Raw genomic sequence first — 24,650 nt, 5'->3', positions numbered from 1 at the left:
GGCAGGTGAGCAAGTGGGCAAGTGGGCTGGCGGGCAAACAAGAGGGATGGATGGTCAAGCAATCAGGGCCAGCAGGTGAGTGGAGAAGCAAGTGGGAGAGTGGGAGAGCAAGCAGTGCAGGCGAATGGGCAAAGATGCAATTTACACTGATAGCAGTTTACATATGTTACAACAATTGAAATAATTCAGTTTTACAATCAATCTGGTGGAAGAATATTTGACCTCTCTTTTCAAACAAACAAACAAAAAAACACAACACACACATCCTAGGTAAAACGTTCTGTGCTTCCATTTACATCATGTAGACACTTAATTTAAACCAATTTTTAAAAATTGAAACCTGATTCAATAGCAGTTCTTTTTGTCAGTAGAACCAAGCTCTGATTTACATCGATCTCTTGTACCATTTGTAGAGAAAAACAAATTTTAATCCATTTCCCTGTGTCTTTCATATAACCCCATATCATATTCTCTCTCAGGCTACAATCCTATACACACTTAGGAATAAGTCCTCTTTCAGGCTGTGATTACACTGGCAACCTGAACTGGAACAATTTGATTTTGCCAAGGCTTGATTTGCAGCCTATTTTTTGTTGCTGTTCAGATTAGGTGATCACACAGAGACCGCAGATTCCTTTGGCGCCAGTGTCCACACTGGCCCCTAAATCCACTGTGGCTGAATCTGCCCCACACCACTTCTTCCTTTGATCCCAACCTCTACCAACCCCCAGATCTCATTTTATGGTTCATTGTCATGCTGATAGGTTCTTGCAGTTTTTAACAGTTCTCTCAGAAGAGTGCGCATTGGGCAAGTGAATTTTTAAAACACCAAAGTTAAAATAAATGGTCCCTGGAGGAGGAGTTAAAATAATATGGTGCCGAACAGAAAAGCACAAGTTTGGGGTGGGGGGTGGGCGGGGACAAGCTTCCTTCTACCTCATGAAGACACCTTTTAAAAAAAGAAAATACATTCAAACATGCTAGAACCGGTTTAAATCCCAGTTCTATTGCTAATGGGATTGAATTGTATAACATACAAACACATAAAAAGGTAAAGGTAAAGGTTCCCCTTGACAATTTGTCCAGTCGTGTCTGACTCTAGGTGGCGGTGCTCATCTCCATTTCCAACCCACAGAGCTAGCGTTTTGTCTGCAGACAATCCTCCGTGGTCACGTGACCAGCGTGACTAGACACAGAACACCGTTTACCTTTCCACCAAGGTGGTACCTATTTATCTTCTCGCATTTTTTGCATTGTTGTCTATTGTAGTTCAACAGTTGTGATCTCTTTTATGACCATGCAGAGGTTATCCAGAGCTAAACAAATGTATCAATGCAGTGATAAGATGACCTAGTGCAAAACTTGGTAGTTTTTTTTTAAAATTAAGAAATACTTCAGAGTGACTAGGGAGAAAGATTGTGGAGGTGGGTGTTCCTGCTGTCCAAAACATCATTCCTAGCTTAATATATCACCAAAACTTTCTATCGTAAGCAAAAAGGACCAAGCTGATTTGCATTGGCCTTTGCATCATGTAATCAGTTTTTAAAAATTTGAATTCTACTTCTGTAGCATATCATGTACTAATTGCCAGTGTAGCAGCAACCTCAGTCAAGGTTAAACTAGACCACATATTAGTCTAGCATCTGTTTAGAAGCAATGTGTGTTTGCCCTAGATTTGTATTTTCCTCACCTCTGTATATTTATTTTGTGGTTGATCATTGTGAAGTTAAGACTGGCATTATTTGCACTTCTGGTTGCTGAAACACACGTCTCTGGGCAAAGCCTTTTGTCAGAGTGAGAATGTGTTAATTATAGGAACTACCTATTCTCCTTTCCATCTCGTTTGCCCCTCAGCAAGACTTAGGTCTCGTGAGGAAATGTGTGTAGCATCAATTATTCCGTTTCTGGGCTGGTTGACATACTTATTTGAAATGCTTTTACATACTTATTAAGTTTTTTTTTTAAAAAAATGACTTTCTGTTGGCTTTACACATGCATTTCCATGCAAACGGCTTAAAGGTTTTATGACCTCAAACAGTACATGAATACAAGCTAGCAAACAAGCAGTAAGATCACACTGTCAGTTGTCTTTACATACACACCCCAAACTAAAAAAGCCCCAATGTTTGGCTTTGAACAAAATATATTCCTGCTCTTTGATCAAAGCAGATACGTGAATCATTGCAAAGGAAGAAAAAGACAAGAATTAAACAAGAAAAAAAAATAATAATATGGTGTCTCTAACCAAAGCCAATTTAGGAAGGCAAACCCTTCTGTTTTACATATTTGTCCTTTGGAAACATTTTTTTCCTCGCTCTCTTTCCCTCTGCATAGTCATATTTCTCTCCTTCCCTCCCTCTCTCTCTCTCTTCCCTCCCTCCTTCTTTTGCAATTTTACAACAAAGGAAAGGTCTCCCCCCCCCACCCCGCTCCAAAACCCCAGCTGGCCTGACATGCCCCTATTGCCTGCCTGGAATGTAACGTGGAACCCGGCAGACAGCAAATTCTCCTCCTCTGTCCCAGTTTTGACTACTGGGCTGGAGCTGCCACGTAAACCAGGGGCTGGAACTTTGGAAGAAGCAAACTGATGGGTTTCCCAGGCCATTCCCTGGTGGCGGCTGGAAGATTATTCTGTTTTCCACCCTGTGTGGGCACTGGCAGATTTGCTTTCCAAAGGCAGGCCCTGGGATGAGGTGTGGGGGACAGAGAAGAAAAAGAATTGGGGTGCATTTAGGAGGTGTTCCCTGCTCCCTCTTTTCTGTACTTGAAACCACCACCATTCTTTCTTTCTTTCTTTCTTTCTTTCTTTCTTTCTTTCTTTCTTTCTTTCTTTCTTTCTTTCTTTCTTTCTTTCTCTCTCTCTCTCTCTCTCTCTCTCTCCCTCCCTCCCTCCCTCCCTCCCTCCCTCCCTCCCTCCCTTCCTTCCTTCCTTCCTTCCTTCCTTCCTTCCTTCCTTCCTTCCTTCCTTCCTTCCTTCCTTCCTTCCTTCCTTCCTTCCTTCCTTCCTTCCTTCCTTCCTTCCTTCCTTCCTTCCTTCCTTCCTTCCTTCCTTCCTTGAAAAAATGAAACATCCCTGAGAAATATATGAAAGGAGAACCAATAAATTGGAACCAGTCAATTTATTGGGGCTTTTTCAGTCCTAGAAACCGCAGCCTCTTCTCACCTGGAAACCATCCCTCCAAATGCTGGTGGTGGGAACCAGCTGAGACGTGGCAGAAACTGCATCTTGGCTTGGCACTAACTCCTGCGCAGCAGACGATGCTGACTGAACAGCTCTGTGAGTTTAGTATCTGGCTGAGGAGCCAAGGTTGGGAGTTTGATTGGCCCCTGTGCCAGCCTGTGCAGCCATGGGCAAGCTGTAGATTCCTAAGGTGCCCCAAAGGAAGGGAATGGTAAATCATTTCTCAGTATCTCTACCTGGAAAACCCTGGAAAGGGTCACCCTAAGTCAGAACTAACTTGATGACACATTATTATGATGATTATGCAGCAGACAACCCAGGGGAGCAGGCACGGACAGAATCCACAGCTCCCTTCATCATCTGAAATCTCTTTATCGAACAGGACTGAAATTCTGTACCTGCTTACTTGACATAAGTTCCACTAAAGTTAATGGAATTTTTTTGCCAAGTTGACATTGAAAATAAGATCCATTCAATATAAAGCCTAGATAGCTCAGTGGTTCAAGTATTTTTTTTTCTACCCTGATGGTGGCTCTTACAATCCTTCCATTCTATAAGCTACTGTGAGTGAAAGGAGAGAGGAAGTAATGGGAGAGAAGGTCATATCATGCTGGGATGATATTTTCTCTGCCTCCATCAGAGACAATGTCTGATATTTTCTCTTTCCCTCCCTCCCCAATTTTCAACTGCACCCCCAAAAGTTGACTTTACTAAATTTTCTCCAGATATTCTCCACTATTCATCTTCTGCCACCCTGCCCTTGGGTCCCATCATCTCATACTGTAGAACAAATTAGGTCTGGGACATTGTGGAGAATGTGAAATGATGACAAGCTGGCCAATAACTGTCATTGGAACATGCAACCATACTTCCCCCTTTTAAAAAGACCTTATAGGGGGAAGAAAATAGGAAATCTGTGTCAGTGCAAGTAGCTCTGCCTCCTCCCTAAGGTGATTTGTACTGTGTAGGGAGAGGCCCATTCTCAGTTTTGGAGGGAGCCAGCCCCCTTCCCCCACTCAGGCCATGAGCCGTCCACACCTCTGAGCAACCGTGGAGATCTCCTCAAACTTCAGACATCAGTCCCCTTCTCAATTCCTCCGCTTACAAACAAAGCGTGAGGTTATGAGATTCCAGTCATACTAAATTCTAAATCACAAAAGACACACCAGGGCACAGCTGGAATTCCCAGAAGAACAATATCAGTTTGGACCAATATAGACCTTCCAGAGGACTCATCTGGATAGTGCTAAAAATAAGGAAGAATTGCTTCCCCTGCTCGTGAAACAATACCAGCACTGGTGTTGAGGATGATGATCTCTACATTTTAAGAAAAACGCCATTCCATGAGGCAGAACAGTTGATTTATGCCTTTCTTATTCCGCTCTACTGGTATGCCTCAGGTATTTTCTCCCTTGGCTTCCTTTTGCTCTTTTGCTTGGTGGTCATTTTGATGTTGACCCTTTGATCAATCTGCAGCTTGAACTACCATGAAGGAGATGGAATTCATCTGTGCTGGTGCTCTATAGTGCAGGTCAGTGCTTAAGTGACCCTCTAGAAGACCAATGGTTCTCAACCTTGGGTCCCCAAGTGTTCTTGGCCTAAAACTCACAAAAGCCGCCTGCAAGTTGTAGTCCAAGAGCACTTGGGGACCCACAGTTGTAATCCACTGGTCTAGACCAGTGGTACCCAACCTTGGGCCTCCAGATGTTCTTGGACTTCAACTCCCAGAAATACTGGCCAACAGAGGTGGTGGTGAAGACTTCTGGGAGTTGTAGTCCAAGAACATCTGGAGGCCCAAGTTTGGGGACCACTGGTCTAGAGACCATAGAGCCCTGCTGGCATGCAGAACAGAGTCTTTCCTTCATGTCCAAAAGCAAAGCTCCCAAGACCACCCTTCTTTCCAATCTATTTTTAGCAGCATAGCTCTGTTAGCTGATGGCCCCAGCAGGAAGCAGGAAATTTGACCTGGACTAGGGATGCATGAGAATGTTGTTGCAATTCATGTTTTAAAGCTTTATAGGCCATCGCCAGCATTTTGAATTGGGCCCCGAAACAGACTCTTGTTAAATAAGTTCTTCCTTGGCTTTCCAGAGCAGGATATTAAAGTTAGTGTGGAGGTATGAGAAACAAGGGGAGAAAGACGCCTCTGCTTTCTGAGGAGGGATGACTTTACCCCATTAAAAATGCCTTTTAATGCAAACATGGTGGTGGTGGGGGATTGCAGGTTACTTGGCTATTATATGAGGGGTTTGTAGCTCGAAAAAGGTTGGAAACCACTGTTCTAGCATCATGCAGCTTGTCCAAGAACATACAGGTGGCCAGGCAGGTAAACTCACCCATACACACAGAAGTGATCTCACTTGACACTCTCCCAAAGGGACACAATGGTGCTGCAAACTCCCAGCCCCTGACTCCACAGCCAGATACTCCAACTCATAGGCTTATGCCCTACAACCTGTGGGTTTTTGGGGAGGTATAATCCAAACAGCTAATTCATATTCTCAACAAATAGGACTGAGTATCCTCTTTTTGAGTGCAGTTTTGGTTTTGATGGCTCACCAAATGATAACACAAAAAGTTTATTAAGTTACTTAGGCAGCCATCTTTATTACCTCTGGGATCTTCTCCAGATATCAGATCTTCTTCACAGTCAGAGAAAGAGAAGCAGTCTTAGAAGAACCAAGATCTGAAACATCCATGAGCCTGAACTTGCCAATGTCATAGAGGGTAAACAGAATAAATTGGCAGTGGTCCACCTTCCTCCCAACCTCGCTCCAACCACCCTTCCATAAGTGCCTCTCCAAATAGATTCCAGTGGACATGTGTTCCATTGGACAGAGAACAGTCCTGTATTTTCTTCAAACGAATCTTCAATGCGCAATGCTGAAAATGTATCTTGCTGAAAAATGCATGCAAACATGCTTTAGACGGGGGGAATGTATGCAGAAACACATATGTTAACAAAAACACATTAACATTTGAAAATTAATTTTTTAAAAAATAGATGTCCACCTCTGTGCAAAAACTCCACAACACAATGTCACACTGTTCAGTATGAAACAAATGGGGGGAGGATAATCTAGCTTGGATCTAGAGATAAACAGGAAAAATGAAACAGAGATTTTCACATTCTGAGTGGTGAGATCTTGGGCAGTGGCTTTTAATCCCACTAGTTTACAAGGGATTCCCTGTTTTTCTCTGAGAAATGGTGAAGAATTTTAAAAGGCTGCAGGATATGCAAAATGCATATGTATACTCTCTTTCTCAAACTTCCTCTTTTGGTATACATTTCCCAGAATCCTAGAGGTCAAAAGAGGATTCTGGGCATTGCAGTCCAAAGGAAGTATTCTGCCAATACTACTGAAAATGAAAGTCAGATGAATGTAAGTTTTAGAAACCACATCCACCATCCTGTAAGCAACTCCCCTCCTCCCCGAGCTATTCAGATGAGCATCAGGAAATCCGACAGCAAACAGAGAATGGGTCTAAGAATAATTTCCTCTGCTGTCCAGCCAGTAGGTGGCAAAATGCAGCAGGGCATGGCCATCTTCTCTAATAAGATCCAGTAATGGAACTCAAAACACTTCCAGCTATAATATGGCAAGGGTCAATCAGTCCAATCCATGCTCCCCTAAGAGGACAGCACATTGAATGCAAGGCTTGCTTCCAAATAAAAATGCGCGGAATGACCATGACAATGCCTAAACTCAGTGTGGTATGTGCAACCCTCTAGAGATTAGACCCAATATATGTTTAGCATGGCTGGTGGACAACATGTGGCCTTCCAAATGTTGCAATCTAACAACATCTTGGAAGAGCCACATGTTGCCCATGCTATACACTAATCATTTCACGAGTCTAATATCAGAAGGTTGTGCATACCACGCTGAGTGTAGGGCAGGCAGCTTTCATCAGTGCACTGAGGGTGGGCCATGTGCAGCCCTGCTGATCTGATGGTTGGACTGCGACTCCCATCTGCGGGGCCACACAGTGTGATCAAGGCTGCCTGCCAATCACAGGCCATAGATCCTGGAAACCTCATCATGCAAGAGGTGTGCAATCTTCATACATGCTCAGAGGCACTCTTTCCATCACAATTCCATTCCAGGTTCTTGGTTTTACTGTCTCTGAAATACCAGCTGCACATCCTAGAATCCTCCTTTTGTATATAATCTGGCACACAGCGAAAGCTACCACTGCAGCAGTGGCAGCTGACACGGAGCAGCTCCCTTCACGCATTTGGCGCAAGAGCGAAGAGTTGACACTTGTTCTAGAGATGCTTTGGACAGAGATTGGCTTTCATTCCTGGTAATTAATGTTATCCTATAGGGGCTGCAATGATGGCAAGGGACAAAGACCTGCCAGTTTGGTTCCAATAAAAGGAATTTCTGGTGCCCCTGAAAATGTGAACCCATGCATCTGCAAGCCAAGACTTACAGTTCCTCTGTACAGACATGCGAGTCTGAATATCGGGGCTGGCAACTAGTATCCCACTTGCAAAAGGACTTTTGGGGTCATGATCCAACCAAGTGCTTTTGAGCCCCATTTGTTTGAATCTGGTCTGAAAGTCCTGACTTTTGATTAAGGCATGCCCATCATTTCTCATTCTCTTTGTGCCTCAAAGAGAGAGATTCATGGCCCTTTAACCCTCCTCGGTTTGCACAGGGCATTTTCATCCCACCCCCCCATCCCAGTCACATTTTTCTCATGGAACTGACCCAGACCAAGAGTGACATAGTACTTATCTGTGAGACTAGAGGCGAGGGGTTAAAAGCCCTCGCCGGAGTGTTGTCCTCCTCTAAGAAAGAAAAGGAGGCACAGACCGACATGCCTGCACCGGTCGTCACACATTAGGCTGTAGACACCAGGGACCTAGAGCAGGGGCTGGCCAAGATATCTATAGCCACTCAAACAGGAGCAGAAACGACGGGAAAAGAAGAAAGGGGCAGAGCCGTTGTGGAGGCGGGAACGGTGGATATAAAAGGGAACAGAGATGAGATACCGGGAGGTGGGGAATTGATATGGGTGGAAGACCCATGGATGGGGAAGTGTGAAAAGGTCCGGGTGCCTCGGGAAGAGGCAGATTATAGACGGAGTAGAAGTCTACCACAGCGCCCCTCTTACTGGGGGGAAAAGGAAGCCCAGGAGTGGCAACACCGGTTGTGGGAAGAGAAAGAGGCTGTGGAGAGGGAAGAATGAAAACGGAAAGCAAGGCAGGAGAAGGCCTGCCAGAGAGGGTACTGGCCGGACCGTGGGACTTATTACCCAGGGGAGAACACTCCTTCGACTCAGAGGGGAGAGACGAGGAGACCCGGGACTAGACTCAGGGGATCCTGAGGACTCTAATCCTTTTGCTAAGGGACCATGGAACGAAACTGGTTATTACTCGTTTATGCAAGATGTTTGGATGCCCTCATGGGACCCGTTGTCAACGAGAGATAAAGCTGATATAAGTTTGAGAGTTACGAACCCTAAATTAAATGTTGCAATAAATACTGATTTTGACTTTATTCCGACTGAGCCTGTAGTCTCTGCGCAAAAACACAACCAGGCCCCTTTTGAACCCTCACATTATCCCACATCATCATCACCTGCAGAGCTATAACAGTGGCCTCAACTTAGGGTCAAGCAGGCAGGCTTTAAAAAAAACCCCAAAAACAAACAAAACAGCTGAGACAAAAATGATCCTACTAACTAAGCTAGTGCATTTTGTCATTAGGGTATCTTTTCTGCCAGCTAATGCAGATTTTTTTGGCAAACTATTGATACCAAGAAGCATAAGTTATTCTATGTATCAATAGAATGGTTCTGTTCAAAGGCAGTGGGGAAACTGGAATTCCCAGTGTGGTCAGAAAATACAAAAAGAACACAAAATCCCTTTATTATATACCCAGTGTGGTGTAGTTGACAGAGTGATAGACTAGCTCTGGGTTTGAATCCTTGTTTAGCCATGGAAACTCACTGCTGAGGGGTGTGGAACAGGTAAGATCACTCCTTAAGTGTCTCACTTACCTTGAAAGCCCTATTAGGGCCGCCATAAGGCAATTCTTGACAGCACATAACAATATATTTATTAAACCACAAAAAAAATCAGAAGCAACCAAGCTTTCAGGTCCTGCAAGACTCTTGATTGGTCTGGGAATACAGAGGAACAGGTGCAAGCTGGAGAAAAAGAAGAATGAAAAAATTATCCTGGCGATTCCTTATCTAAGCTGTACAATTTATTTTTATAAACCAGTTTGTACTTGATATGTGTTTCTATATGAGCTATTGCCTACTTTTATATTGCATTCTATTAATTGTAATATGGTGCTTATGGCATGAATAATAATCATAAACAAGATCGTGGCTGTGGCCGTACATTGAGGATACAGGATCTGTAGTTTAAAGTAAAGTCTCAAGATGGAGGCTGCAAACTTGGAGAACCTCAGGAGATGTAGAATTAGTTATATTACTTCATCTCAGTAATGAAAGACCTGCCTGTCAGCCAGTGCTTTCTCCATTGTGTTGTATCACAGCATGTAACTATTTGGTTGGGAATAGAAGCATCCAGAAACATGACAATCTGTATACCCCCCCAAAAAAAGGGAGATTAAAATCATCGTAGTGGATGATAATTCAAAACAAGGTTGCCAGTTCAGCAGCATTAACTATCCTGAGATTTTGGGGCTAAAACCAGAGACAAATGAGTCCTTTCAATAACCCAGTAGATAGCCAATGTGATATCGAGTCCTTATGATGCCCCAGAAATTGGAGAAGGCATGAGTCCGGAGGGAAGCAAGCACAACACTTATGTAGACACACATGAAAAACAAGTCGGTATTGAGTTGGGGATACGTAGAAAAAGGTGCCTACGCTCTAAAGTATACCAGAATGTTGGACTAGGTGGGATCATCTGATACATCATGGGCCTTCTTAACGTTCTTATTTCTAGCCATGTTGCTTCTGTGTACCAGATGTTTGAGAAAGTGAAGCATACTGTAGTTTCATTACGCTTCAGCCTGATCCAAGATGGCCCCACTTGTGTACTTATCTGTATACCTCCTTGTTTCCACCACGGAGCTCAAGATGGTATTTCTGGTCCTCCTCCTGACCTTGGGAGCTGGTCTAGGGTCTGAGTTAGTAATGAGTTGAAATACCACCTGGAGATCTGAATCATAGTCACCCCAGTTTTCTTCAGGACTCTTCTTGCATGGGCTGGCTATCATACTTGCTGCCAGAAGAAGCCGGTGATATTCTAACAGTATTGGCCTGACTCTTCTTGCAGTAGCAAAACCTTTCCCTCCCTGTTCCTAACAAGGCCTTAGCTATCTCAGGGAATGGTTATAATTCTCTTGGGAAGACAGCAGATAGTTTTAACTGAGCCGCATAAGGCAGAGACCTGTGGCTGCAGTGAGGTATCTCATTATTTTTAATGATTGTGCAGAGCTGAAACTTAATGTTCTCCTTCACCGCAACTTAATCCCACTAAATAGGTGGAGATCAGGTGGTGGTTTGAAAATCACTGTCTTCCTCAAAGGCAGGATGGGAAGAGGTTGTTTTAGTTTATTGAAGGCTGGAATGGCGTTGCACCCACTCACAGAGGGAAGAATATCCTTGAGTTGTTCAGCAAAGTGTGTGAAGAGGACCTCCAGAACACACAACCATCCTGTATCACAGGGCAGGACAAAATTCTAGGCTTGTCAGATGTACTTTGAACTTTATTTTAAAAAAGAGAACTGCAGAAGCTGCTAAGCAGAGAGAGAGGTGCAAAAGACATTTGTTGTTGATGAAAGAACAGAGTGCCTCTGAGCACACAGTGAGCTACAAACTTGTACTTCAACTGAAGGACTTCACAAAGTTTTCACACAAAACTAAAGTCTTGGTTAGTTCAAGCTATTGTCATTTAAGCAGCCTCTCCTAGAACTTGTGATTTTCTTGGGACATTGCTGTTTTGGATCCTGATGGTGAAACTGATAGGGGGAAATGTTAATATGAGTTATGCACATATGGTCTGATGTGTAGAACAAACAATACATGGTCAGTGGAAAAAAGTTTCAGAATCACTGGTGTAAATGGTGATTATGGGTCGCAGATGGCCCAACAGTCCGGCTTGGTGTAAAGTAGCTTTGTTGCCTGATTAGCTTCAAATTCATAAGGGCTGACTCCACTTTCCATGCCATCTTTTTGGGAAGAGAATGATACGTTATTAGGAAATGCTATGAAGGAATGTACATTTTTTCAAGGCAGAAATGGATATATTCCAAGCCTTTATTGGGAGGAAAGGAAAATGTGGATGAAGCATTGGGAGAGAGAGAGAGAGAAAGGAGTGGAAGGGATTGAACAGTTTTGGAAGAAAGCCCTTTCTTTCTCTGCCACCTCTGCTTTCTGCATGAAAATTGGGGCCAGAAAATCAAGGGGCCAGCAAATTTGCAGGTGCTAACAAGCTCACAAGGAGGCATGATCACAAGACGGAGCAGAGGAGAAGAGGAATCCATTGGTGCCAATTGTGTGCTTTTGTTTATTTTGTTTTGAAGACAGAGATTGTAGCAGAGGGGAAAGGAGAATGAGGTTGTTCCAAAGCTCGAATATCTAGTCTGAGTGCCACATCAGCAGGAACCCAGCCCAGCTCAGCATGCATCAAACTTCAGGGGGAAGGAATGAACACACACACACACACACAATTTAAAGGCAGGCCACCACCAGAAAGGAATGGGAGGCAGTGCCTCTGCAGCTGGGAACCAGATGAGGTGGACACAGAGATGAGAGAACAACAAAGACTAATAAAGATCTTTAAATGTGTGTTACGGATGGGGTGAGTTGGGTGGTGGGTTTGATTAGTCGCTTTCACAAGGCCAGGCAGGTTGTTTTGCACTCCTGCGTCCTGCTCAGTGTTTGGAAAAGTTACTTTTTGAAGACCACAACTCCCACTAGCCATGGTGGCTGTTGAACCTCGGAGTTGTCATCCAGAAAAAGAAGTTACTTTTCCAAGCTCTGATCCTCAGGCTTCTAGAAAGAGGACTTCAGAAAAAGGCTTTGTTTTGATTCTGACCTATTGGTAGATAAAGCAATGAAGGTTGAAAAGCTTCTCAAATTGTTGCCCCATTTAGCTTACACAGACAACTCCCCTGTGGTAACAGGAACTGTAGGGTAACGGTGCCAACATTCACAAGGTCAAAGTGCTGGGATTTTTTTGATCAGCTGGCTTGAAGGGATCATTAGCCATCCCTTTCCATTCTCACTATTTTCTCAGACTTTAGCTGTGATCCTCACTAGTTCGGTGTGTTTGAAGCATGTTAATAGCAGTGTATTGTTGTGAACCTGAGCTGGACCTATTAGCCTCAATGAAGTGGTTATCTCAAGTGTTGATGTACAAAAATGGCAAAATTTTCCCCTCTCCCTCCTATCCTGGCAGGGCCTTTGTCACAGAAAAGCTGGCATTGCTTGGTACAACTCTTCTCAGCAGCTACTTCTTTAGTCCTTAGTTTTGAGGGACCTCAGAGTCAAGCCTTATGGAAGGAGTAACTAGGAAAGCTGTCTCTGCTGTGCTACCAGCAGTTTTTCTAGTTAATCTTCCCACACACTTGGCTTTGAAGGGGTTGCCATTACTTCCTCCTTGTTCTGCTAGAGGAAGGTGTCCCGCCATCATCATCCTCTTCTTATTTAGGAATGAGAAGTGCCGCTGAGGGGGCATGTTTAGTGTTGTTTTCTTCTGGGGGCTCCCACCTTCATTTGTTCTCTGTCAACACCTATCTATGGCACCCCTGCTTTTAGCAACCCCGTAGTAAGGCTTATAAATGCTATGTGATACCTTGACATTAAGAGCCATTAATGTTGGAAAATATCTGCCCCAGTTGCAGATGAAAAGAGCCAGAATTGGGTTTTGACATGGATCAATGCAGATGCTTACATTTTTAATCTATCTCTGAGGAGGATTGTCATGGTGAACACCTCTACTTGAAGATTTACCAATGCACCATTGAATCAGAGGAGCTGTTCTGCATATCGAAATAAGGACATGAAGGTTATGGTCCACTAGATGTTGATGAACAATTACCCCCTGTCATTCCTCACCATTGGTTACACTGGCAGGAACTGATAGAAATCCAAACTCAATAATGTCAGAAGGATGCCCACAAGTTCACTTTCCTAACTTTCTACCTTAAGGTTTAAGACCTAGCAGGTATTCAGTGGCATAAGGATTTGTGAAGACAAGGCCACTTCATGAGATGTGCTGGCAAAGATTGTGTCCAGTACAACACAAAGCTCACATCTGCCAGAAAGTATTTGCTCTTATGGAAAATCCAAGAGGTACAAGCTGTTATGGATCTTTTCAGAGATGTGGTCAAGGCACTTTATGAATGTTCACCCCTGAGGACCTATTTTACTCTCAGCTAGGACATTGCAGTCCTAGCTGAGAGTAAGCCTTAGTTTAATTTAGAGGTGAGGAACTAGAGGAACCACTGTCAGATATCAGTGGACTACAGTTCCCATCATCCCCAACTACTGTCTATGCTAGCTAGGGCTCATGGGAGTTGCAGCTCAATGAAGCCTGAAGGACCAAGCATTTCCCTTCCCTCATTTTGGGGAAATGCTTTGCATACAAATTGCAACAGCTCAGTCCCACAGTTTCTCATCTCCAGCGTAGAAAATGCCTCAAAATCCAGGCTGATCTTGGTCTGCCTTGGAACAGCTTTAAGCTTGATTCCATCACATCCTTTGCCAGCAAATTTTCTTTTAAATTTCTTTTGTTTTTCCCTTATATGGGTCTCAGCCTTTCTGATTGGCTACCCTTTTGCTCTTGGTGGGGAGGTAACAAACTTTGGAGTGGGTTGAACTTTTTGTCCAATAGCGGGGGGGGGGGGAAGGAAGCAACAATTAACAACTGGTGGAGAGTGATTGGGCACAGGAAGAATCATGACCAATCAGGAGCACTCTGGGTGTGTCTGGAAAGATGCAGGGAAGAGCACCAGGTCCTGGACTACAGGGTTTGGTCTGACTGCAAAGCAAGAGGCACTTTTTGGGGAGTAGTTGGCTGGACTCTGTGTTGCAGCTTTTCCAGATGTTTTTGTGACTCATTATGCAAGTCTTTGTTGTTCCTCTCTTGAAATGTTAAGCGTGAATCTAGGAGGATGGTTGTGAGAGGCAGGCAAAAAGGCTGCCCCTCTTCGTTGCTTTTCCAGACATTTTAGGCAGGAAGGAAGAACATGTGGTGGCCCTCCAGAATTTGCTGATCTCCAACACCTATCAGCCACAACCAGAATGACAAGAAGTGTTGGGAGCTGTAGGCCAACAATAATTGCAGGATTTGCAGCTTCTCTACTCCTGTTCTAGGGAATACATCGAATTGAGGCCCCGGACACTTAATTTTCTGTTTAAGCAGAATACCAGTTAAGTTCACTTTTGTTTTAAATGGATTACTTCTCTCACAAACCACTATTCAAAATGTATTTGTTTACTTATTCAACACATTTATTACTTTTGGGCCCATTGCCTCAAGAAGCAAATGTACAAGGAACAATATACTGGTTATATAACATGTAATTTCTAGGAGAAATACACATGCTGGTCACAAGGCTAATTCCAAAATCTTTATAACAATAACCTTAGAACTGCAAAGCTGGAAGGGACCCTATTGATCATCAAGTCCAGGTCCTGTCAAGCAGGCACAGTGGGGAATTGAACTCCCAACCCCTAGAGACCTAAACTACTGAGCTATCTAGCAATTCTTTGTTGTGGTAGTTGCTTTATTAGACTACAGGAAACGTGGTGCCATTTCAGTTGGCCTGATAAAGGTATTACCACAATATAAGAAAGCAATTCTGAATCACAAAAAGTCAGTTTGTAGATTCAGTTACAGGTAGCTGGGAAGAGATATGTGTTCAAAGCCAGTTTAAATGCCTGTCCCACAGAGGAGAATTTAGGAGTCGATTTCACAGTACAGTAGCTGGTTCAAACCCCTTTTCAAAATGTACAAAATATTTTATTTTAGGATAAAATATGTGCAAATGTCTATTGCAATCATATGTGTCCAAGAATGAGCACTTAAATATTTAAATATGATTTTAGTGCCTTTTTAAAAACTCTAAACATTCCAGATTAACACGGAAACAAGACAAAATGGATTTATGCAAAACTTGCATGAACTGTAATTTAGAGTGATCTGTCCATCCTTCATAATCCTTCTGGGGTTTTTTTTCTCTTCTTCTTTCAGAGTATCATGATTACTTAGGGACTTTACAGTGATAACTGAAGGGAGGTGGCAGGGGTGGAGGAGATTTTGATTTCCATAATTTAATGAGGGCTTTCCAAACAGTCACAATTTTTTTCATTGTTCTACTTTTAGAATCCATGCGATGGAGTGAGCTCCCGTCGCTTGTCCCAGCTTCCGCCAACCTAGCGGTTCGAAAGCATGCAAATGCAAGTAGATAAATAGGGACCACTTCGGTGGGAAGGTAACGGCGTTCCATGTCTAAGTCGCACTGGCCATGTGACCACGGAAGATTGTCTTTGGACAAACGCTGGCTCTATGGCTTGGAAACAGGGATGAGCACCGCCCCCTAGAGTCAAACATGACTGGACAAAAATTGTCAAGGGGAACCTTTACCTTTTACTTTTAGAAAAGGTAGCTATGTTAGTCTGTGTTAGCATATCAGGTAAAAAAAACACAAAAAAGACATCAATGGTGTGGCACATTAAAGACTAACTACTATATTTTAATGTGAGCTTTCGTGGAGAAGTCTACTTCCTCAGACAACATGAGACTGCTGCTGGGAAGAGGAAGTTGTCTGAGGAAGTGGACTTGTCCACAAAAGCTCACATTAAAATATAGCTTTTAAGAGACCACAATGTTTTTATCTTCTTTATTTTTTTGTTTTTCTTTCATTTTTGGCCTAAATTTCTTCATAAATGCAGTGGCTAGTACTTGAAGTTTTAAAGATTCAAAGCGGGGAGAAAGGGCATTAAGGAAATCATCTTATCACTTGCAAGCTTCTACATGAGACTCTCCAACCTTCTCAAGAGATCCCAATACTCAACTCCCAAACAAACTGCACCAGAGCACAGAGTGCTACTCCTGTCCTCTGAAGATGCTGTCTACAGACTGGTGAAACATTAGGAAGAACAACCTTCAGAACACAGCCAAAGAGCCCAAAAAAACCACAACAACCAATAGATCCCAGCCATGAAAGCCTTCGCAAATACTTCTCAAGAGATCTCAATTTTTTTCTTCTTTGTTGTGCAGTTTTTGTAAAATTGGACAAAATCTCAGTCTCAACACAATGCCAGTGTAATTTCCCCCTTTTCAATGGTAAGCAGGTCAAGCACAAAAGAGTCAACTGAGGATCACAATTTTATACAGAAATGTGGTACAACTCACCTCAACGATCAGCAAACTCTCCCTTTCTAGAATTGTGTGTGTATGTGTGTGTGCTTTTTTCTTCTTCAAATACATACAAGGGCCATCATACAACAGGTTTTCCATGTTGGCAGGCCCTTTGCTGTGCAACGAATCTCACAACAAGTTCAGGGGGTCACCTTGATAAGGGAATGCTTTCTTGATTTCCGTTATCTCTGCATTCCCTCAACAGGATTTCAGCTTCTATAGACTTATCTCAAGCCCTCCTCTCTACTCTGCACCAAGAAATTTTTTTTCAAAAATGTTATCTTGTTTGCTGAGCTGGGACAACCAAATCTGCACATGTATTCCTAAGAAAGTAAAATTGACAGATTTGCTCCTTGAGGCAGAGGAGGTTACGCTTTGAAACCCTGCATGTTCCATCACCTCAGTGCTGAAGGAAGGCTGTCATCACTTCAGTCTGCAGAGCTTCTCATTTTTTATACCTCCTTGGCAACTATGTGGGTACAAACTCATCCTCTCTGTGATGGGGACAGCTGCATAAATTGAATTTGCCTCTCAATCTCTTGCATGTTATGTGCCATCAAGTTGCATCTGACATATGGCAACTCTAACAGGGCTTTCCAAATATGTGAGATGTTTAAGAAGTAGTTTGACTAGTGCCATCACCCAATGAGTTTCCAGAGCAAATCAGGGATTTGAACCCAGGTCTCCAGAGTTCCATTCCATTGCTTTATCCTCTACACCATGGCTCTCTCTCAATCCTCAGATATCATCTAAATAGAATATTAATGACATGTTTGCTGTCTTCCCTGCCCTGTCTCTGCTGAGATCAACTGGAGAGACCTAGCTCAGAATATTTATGATTAGAGGTAAGAGAACTGGAGGTGTGCATATTTCTGCTTTTTGGACACCGATTATGCATCCTTCATTCTTGAAAGATTATGGTAACGTGCTCTGTATCTCCATACAGAGACTTGGAACAGCGTCTAGTGTGGCTGAGAAGGCCAATTTGAGAGTAACAATTCCTTCCACACTGAAGACAAATACAATCTGTCCCCTGTCCAGCTCCATGATTTTGCTGTTTTATGACTGCCTCTTTGCCTTGGCCTGCTGGACGAGTGTCTCTTCAAATTGGGAGAGGCCATGACACAACGCCTGCCTCCAGGCAGAATGCTCAGATGTCAAGGTTTCCCATCTGTTGAGGTCCATTCCTAAGGCCTTCAGATCCCATTTGCAGATATCCTTGTATCATAGCTGTGGTCTCCCTCTGGGACGATTTCCCTGCACTAATTCTCCATACAGGAGATCTTTTGGAATCCGACGATCAGCCATTCTCACGACATGCCCAAGCCAACGTAGATGTCACTGTTTCAGTAATGTATTGATGCTAAAAGTTCCAGCTCGTTCTAGGACTCCTTTATTTGGAACTTTGTCCTGCTAGGTGATACGAAAAATGCGCCGGAGGCAATGCATATGGAATGTGTTCAGCTTCCTCTCCTGCTGTGCACAAAGGGTCCAGGACTCACTGCAGTACAGGAGTGTGCTCAGGACACAGACTTTATAGTCCTGGATCTTGGTATATGCCGTCAGCTTCTTATTGAGCCATAATCTCTTTTTGGACAACAGAAACATAAAATCAGCACACCTCTAAAACTAAGCTAGAGATAGGAAGGTATACACAGCCGTGCCCTAGGCGAGGGGTTCCCAACTTTTTCTAAGTCATGAGCCCCTTTTATTATACTCAAGTAACCTGGGATGCCACCACCCTGCCATGTTTACATAAAAAGGCATTTTTAATAGGGTAAAGTCATCCCTTCTCAGAAAGTAGAAGCTTCTTTCTTTCCATGAAGACCTGTTTCTTATACACATGCATATATACTAACTTTAATATCCCACTCTAAAAGGTCAAGGAATAAATTATTTAACAAGGACTACAACTTATATTAGGCAGTCCATGACCCCCTCAGAAAACAAGTTGCAACCCCCTTGGGGTCATGACCCCCAGGTTGAGAAACTCTGCCCTAGACTATGTCATGCTTGTCTGTAATATGGAGCATTTCCCCTACCAATGAAACTGTGTAAGGGTTTTCTTAGTTTTTTTGTGATTTTCTATGTGGATTTTTAAAAAAGATTATTGAATATATATCTATTGATATATAGATACTGTATATATTACTGAACACACACCCATACTTGCATACACATACATGTCTATTCTCAATTACAGTTTTAACAGCAGTTTGGTATAGGAAAAAGTAAGATTTTTTTTTCAATGAGAAAAACACAAGCTAGACTGATTCTTCTGTCTGATGTGTTTCTCATTTGTGAGATCGTCTTTGTGGTTTATGTACTAATTACTTTCAGCACCCTCTTTGGGTTTTGCTGGCTTGGTCTTCCATTGCAAAGGCCTTAAGAATTCACTGTTACCATGTGTGACTAACATTTAAATTGAAAAAAAAATCCTGCTCAAATGGCTGGACTTTTTGTCTGTATATCTGTGTATGTCTCTGTGTATGAAAAGGCACAAGCCATAGTTCAAAAACACAATACTTAAATCTTCCAGCCAGCATGGCCACTGGAAGAGTATAATCATTCAGTTTCACTGAATATTTTATAAAAATTCTCAGGTTACATATTTTGGTTGGAAAGAACATAGGTTTTCTCAAATTTGAATGAAATTGAATTTATTGTCATTGTACTTCCTTACAACGAAATTAATGCCATCTCCAGTACACCTAATGATAAAACACAGAGGCACATATCATCCATAACATAAAGAAACAAACAAAAAAAACATAGCACATTACACATGAAACACATCCCTCTCATTCACATCCATGTGTTTCAATTTCCCATCGCACTACACATTAATATTGCACTATACAGTGGAGTTCTATATAGCTGCTGTTCTGGGATAGAAACTGTTTTTCAACCTATTTGTCTTTGTTTTCATTATCCTATACTGCCTACCGGATGGTAACAATTGAAAGAGGGAATGGTCTGGGTGAATGTTGAGGAATGTGAAACTGGAGGCTGAGCCAGACAAGGGCTGAGCTTTGCAATTTGAAGGTGATGAAACGTTTTCCAATTCTTGAAAGCTGCTGTGTTTGCACAGCCAATTATTCCCCTGCTTATTTCTTAACGTCCAATCCAGCGAAGATGTATCCTGCAAAGCTGATAAATCTTGCACTATGATCAGATACTTGGAGGGGGGGGAACGGGTGATGGATGACCTGTTAGATTTAGCATTTTACTTTAATGTTTAACATGCTAATATGTTTTTTTTTCCTGTCAAACAGGAAGAATGTGTTAAAAGTGATGTTTTGGGGTCACTGCTAAAACATTGAAAACAGTAATTGAGAACATTAGTCTTAGATAAAAAGCCTGGCTTGTCCTTCAGTTAACACAAAAGTAGCAATTTTAATATTAACATTAATGACTTATTATCCAGGGTCTGACTAGGTTCTACTCTGAGTGGTTCCCAACCTTGGGAGTCCCCAGACGTTCTTGAACGACAACTCCCACACAGCTAGTGGTGAAGGCTTCTGGGAGATTTTGTCTGAGACTCTGAGGAACCAAGGTAGGGAACCATTGGAATTGGAGGAACAAATGAATTTAACCACCCCTCGGAAGGCGATGGTGATGGTGAGCTCACTATAATGTCTGTCTTTACCTAGTGGAGGGTGTGTGTGTCCCTGTCTCTACTAATGACAACAGAGTAGATTCTCTCTTTTCAAAGATACTCTACATCTAGGTTTCAAAATAACCTTCTCCAATTCGCCATCTCAATCCGTAAGGGTGAATATCAGCCGGGGTGTGTGTGTGGAGTTGTAGGCACAGCGGGGACTGTGTTGGATTGTATGTGAAAGGGTAAGGCATAGGTTGCTTTACTACAAAGGTGGGGGGGGGCAAAGAAACATTTTTACTCTTTAAAAATCTTGTTGTTTCTTCTGTTGCTGTTGCAGTGACAATGGTAATGCTATCGCTCTGGTGGGGGAGGCCCTAATTCAGTTTTTGTTTTAAAAAAAAATCCTTTTGCTGAGAGAGAGAGAGACAGTTAGGCCTCCACAAAATATGTGATACCTGCCAAATGAAACCTGTTCCCCATGATTTGTGGGTAGGAATCCCACTTACGAGATTAGAACGGCAGCATTCATGGAAGTGTTAAATCCGTCTAAATGAATGGGCATGCTCCAACATTGTCTAGACCCAATGATTAACCCTCTGTCATCCTCAGGATGCTATTTTTGCTGGCACTGTTTATGTCCTTGTGGGACTGCAGAGGAATCTGTTGCACTGGCCTTTTACCTGCATCCCTCAACCTTCCACCTCCTAGATATGTTGAGCTACAGTACCCATTATCTCCCGAGAGCAGAGTCACTGGGAAAAGTTGTTCTATTGACTGCTTAGATAGAGGTCACGTTGAAAATCTTAGACATTAGAGAAATTCCTAGTGATATCCAAAGATACTTATATGGTGATGGGCAAAGATTGGAATCTCCAGGTGTTGTTGGACTGCAGTTCTCAGGAAATCCTCACCATTAGCTGTGCCCCGTAGTTGAACATGTGACTAGGGATGAGTGCCAGGAGGGGACCCTACATGCATTGGCCTCCATACAATTTGGAACCTGACCTATTTTTCAGGTTGCCAGACCTGAGGCACCTCTTGAAGCGCTATGCTTCTCTGGGTCTCCAACTGCAGAAACGAATCTCAGGGCAACTCAAACTGCAGGAAGAAACAGTTTTGTGTGGTCTATGAGCTGTATCATGAAAGGCAGCAAACACTGGGCCTGCCTGGTCACCGGAAATGTTTTCATTTCACACACACCCCCATCTTTGAGCTGACATATTACCTCATCAGGTAATAGATCTTGGGCCCATTTAGCCAGAGTCTTGTCATGCCCAGTTTTACAACCATCTGGCCTAAAGCTAACTTCATGTGTACTTCCAATCTGTACCTGCCTTGCCTCTGTGACATCACAAAGACCCACCCTTTGACCTCAAGTTTGAAATTGTGTCAGGGATTGATATACTGCTGGCCTGACAACCCTAGTACAATACTGGGGTTCCAAACTGTGTAACTGAACATGGAGAGGCTGCCCCCCACAACCAACATTAGCACTTTAAATGTGAGAATTTGGGCCAGAGCTACATGATAGACACAACATGTGGTGGGGTTACAGAATACATTCCCAGTTGCATTCACATGATGAAATGAATGTGTTTAGGCAATAAGTGAATGGGGTTACTGAATGAATTAATTAGATGTTCTGTTTCATTACATAACAAACTGAATTTTTTTCGCTGAATGTTTTGAAAAGAATATGATATAGATAGCATGTTGTTAGAAGTCACAACTAGAGATGGCCACAAACCGCAGGGTCATTTGTTGGCCAAACTGGTGTTCAGTGCTTCAAAGCCTCGCCGCCTCTGGCAGGCGCCCACTCAGGGGCAGTGCCTGGAGGAGGCAAGGCAGAAAAGCCGGGCTGCTGCCCCCAAGTGGGCGCCCACTAGAGGAAATTGGGGCTTTGAACGCACCAAACATTTGTTAGGCTGCTAAACAAACTGGCACAAAACAAGAAACCTGTGGTTTGTCCCATCTCTAGTTGGAACTTTTTAAGTGCTGAAAGATGTCTGATCACCACAGGCTTTTTCCCCTCCTGTATCTTGCAAACTAATTTGTTATTGGTCAATAGGAAGTAAACATGGGTACCATTCACAAGCCTCCTTGGTCAGGCATGAATTCTGTAGACTTACTGGTTGAAATCTTGTTGCTTAGCATAGTAAGACACAAGAACAGGCTAACTGAATCAGCGGGGATTTAGTGAGTCAACTCCCCATTAACCTCCCTTGATTCAAATGGGTCTTCTCTAGCTATAACTTACTACATGGGCCTACTGTGAAACTAGTCTAGTATGACTTAGAATACTAAGCAACAGGATTTCAGCCAATATTAGCTAATCGGATGTTGTCTGTTATCACCTGAATTTGTCCCGCATAGCAGAGAAATACTGATCCAGTGCTTCACATTTTGATTTTAGTTGCATTCATCCTCATCTATTACCATAAGTGGTTTTTTAAATTTTTCTTTCTTTTTAAAACAGTTTATTTTTTTAAAAATTGCGCCAACATGGTTCTCTACAGAATATCCCTCTGTGCCAGTGGCATTGTGACAAACAAAAGTGATAGGATTTTAATGTTCACCTTGAATGTTTTTAAACCATTCCAAGCCTCTGAAGTTCATATTTTTCAGCTGGAAAATGGAAGCTTCAATGACATCTCTACTAACTGAGAAGATAAAATGGTGCACATAGATGTACACCAGTTGGCTAGAAGCCCAATGCTGACCGGAAGGTACAGTATCTGGGAACTTTCAGTCCAAAAAAAAATAATAATAATTGTTTAGAGTCCTTGAGCGTATACACCATATATGTTCTGCTGCTGGCTGATAGCTCAGTGGTTTAGATATCTGTGCATGGAAACAGAGATTGGGAATTTGATTTCCCACTGTGCCTCCTGTGAGGGGAGCCAGCCTGTGCAGCCATGGGCGAGCTGCGCAGTCCCAGGGCATTTCCAGAAAAAAGGGGAATGGTGAAGCACTTCTGGGTATTCTTTACCTAGAAAACTCTGAAGAGGGTCGCCATGTCAGAACTGGCTTGATGGCATATGTTGATGATTATTATATTCTGCTAGGAAACATAAGCGATGGCTGGAAAATATTGCCTTATCTGGCTTTTTACAAACATCTGCCATTTTTATGCAGACACCCGGTGACCAAATACCCAGAGGCCCCAGCTCTTTCATGAACTGGTCTCTCACTGGCAGCCTCTTTGGAAGGTTCATCTGGCTGCGATCATGCCGCTTCCATCATCATCATCAGGCAGTTTTGTGGTTTCTCTGAAATCTGCCACATCTCAGCTCTCTGAGCTGGCTGGATTTCTGTGGCTTTGCAAAAGAGAAAAAAAAATAAGCTTGGTATGTTGAAGTTGAGGGGAGGCAGAATAAGGGAGGGAGGAGAAGCTGAGGTTGACAGGGTAGCGCTTAACCCTTGGTGTGGTGGCTGGGCTTTGTTGGGAGTTGGAGTTGGCAAGGAGGCAGAGTTGGGGGGGTTGATCCTTTTTGCTCTGATCCCCCAGGACTTCCAGATGGTGTAGCGCTTCTCCTCTGTGTTTGCTCTGGCACCAGAGTTGCAGGGGGAAGGGAAAGGAAGGTTGATGGCAGTGATGTCACAAGTATGCCTGTGGCTCAACAATCAATCAGGAATGGAGCCCCTGTCTTGGCTGAGTCACAGACCTATGCTGCAAAGGGACCAGAAGATGGAGCTTAAGATGAGAAGAAATTCAGAGAGAGAGAGAGAGAGAGAGAGAGAGATGGGAATGTGGAAAAAGAAAGAAGCGAGGGAGCAAAGCCTAGAAAATGGAATGTCTGGATGGGTGACATGGAGCCTGGAAGGAACAGCCTTGGAAAAAGGGAAATGCTTCTCCAACCCAGATCATATAACCCAAGTTTCTGGAGAAGGCTCTGCTGAGTATGTGCGGTAAAAAAAAAAGCTGCTTGTGCTGGCATGGAGGGGAATGGAAGAAGGACAACACAGGAACTCACCCTACAATAGATAGGTAGCCTACGGGTGTAGAGTAATTTTTTTGGAGCTTACATGTGCCATCAGCCTCATGCCCAACAAGGAAATGCTCCTCCAGGGTAGGGTTCACACTTAGGTCTCACCTACAAAACAAAGAAGGAAACACAAAAGAATATGTATCACCTAAGGGAGATGGAGGACGAACAGATTTGCATATCTGAATGCATTTATTTGTAGGTAAAGGTAAAGGTTCCCCTTGACAATTTTTGTCCAGTTATGTTTGACTCTAGGGGGCAGTGCTCATCCCCGTTTCCAAGCCATAAACCAGCGTTTTAGTCCGAAGACAATCTTCCGTGGTCACATGGCCAGTGCGACTTAGACACGGAACGCTGTTAACTTCCCACCGAGGTGGTCTCTATTAATCTACTCGCATTTGCATGCTTTCGAACCGCTAGGTTGGCGGGAGCTGGGACAAGCGATGGGCGCTCCCTCTGTCGTGTGGATTCGATCTTTCAACTGCTTGGTCTTCTGACCCTGCCGCACAGGCTTCT

At 43.2% G+C, this 24,650-nt stretch overlaps 1 long non-coding RNA gene across 1 annotated transcript; it reads right to left on the bottom strand.

Annotated features, from left to right (window-relative positions):
- Nucleotides 1–22,537: 22,537 nt before the first annotated feature.
- LOC140708458 (uncharacterized) lies at nucleotides 22,538–24,242 on the bottom strand. Its single transcript, XR_012088654.2, has 2 exons — nucleotides 24,175–24,242; nucleotides 22,538–23,465 (listed from the first exon to the last, which is right to left on the bottom strand). It is a non-coding gene; the product is annotated as an uncharacterized LOC140708458 (long non-coding RNA).
- Nucleotides 24,243–24,650: the final 408 nt, after the last annotated feature.

This window comes from Pogona vitticeps, chromosome 6 (genome assembly GCF_051106095.1).
Source record: "Pogona vitticeps strain Pit_001003342236 chromosome 6, PviZW2.1, whole genome shotgun sequence".
NCBI lineage: Eukaryota > Metazoa > Chordata > Lepidosauria > Squamata > Agamidae > Pogona > Pogona vitticeps.
This window is presented reverse-complemented; position numbering and strand designations above follow the sequence as displayed.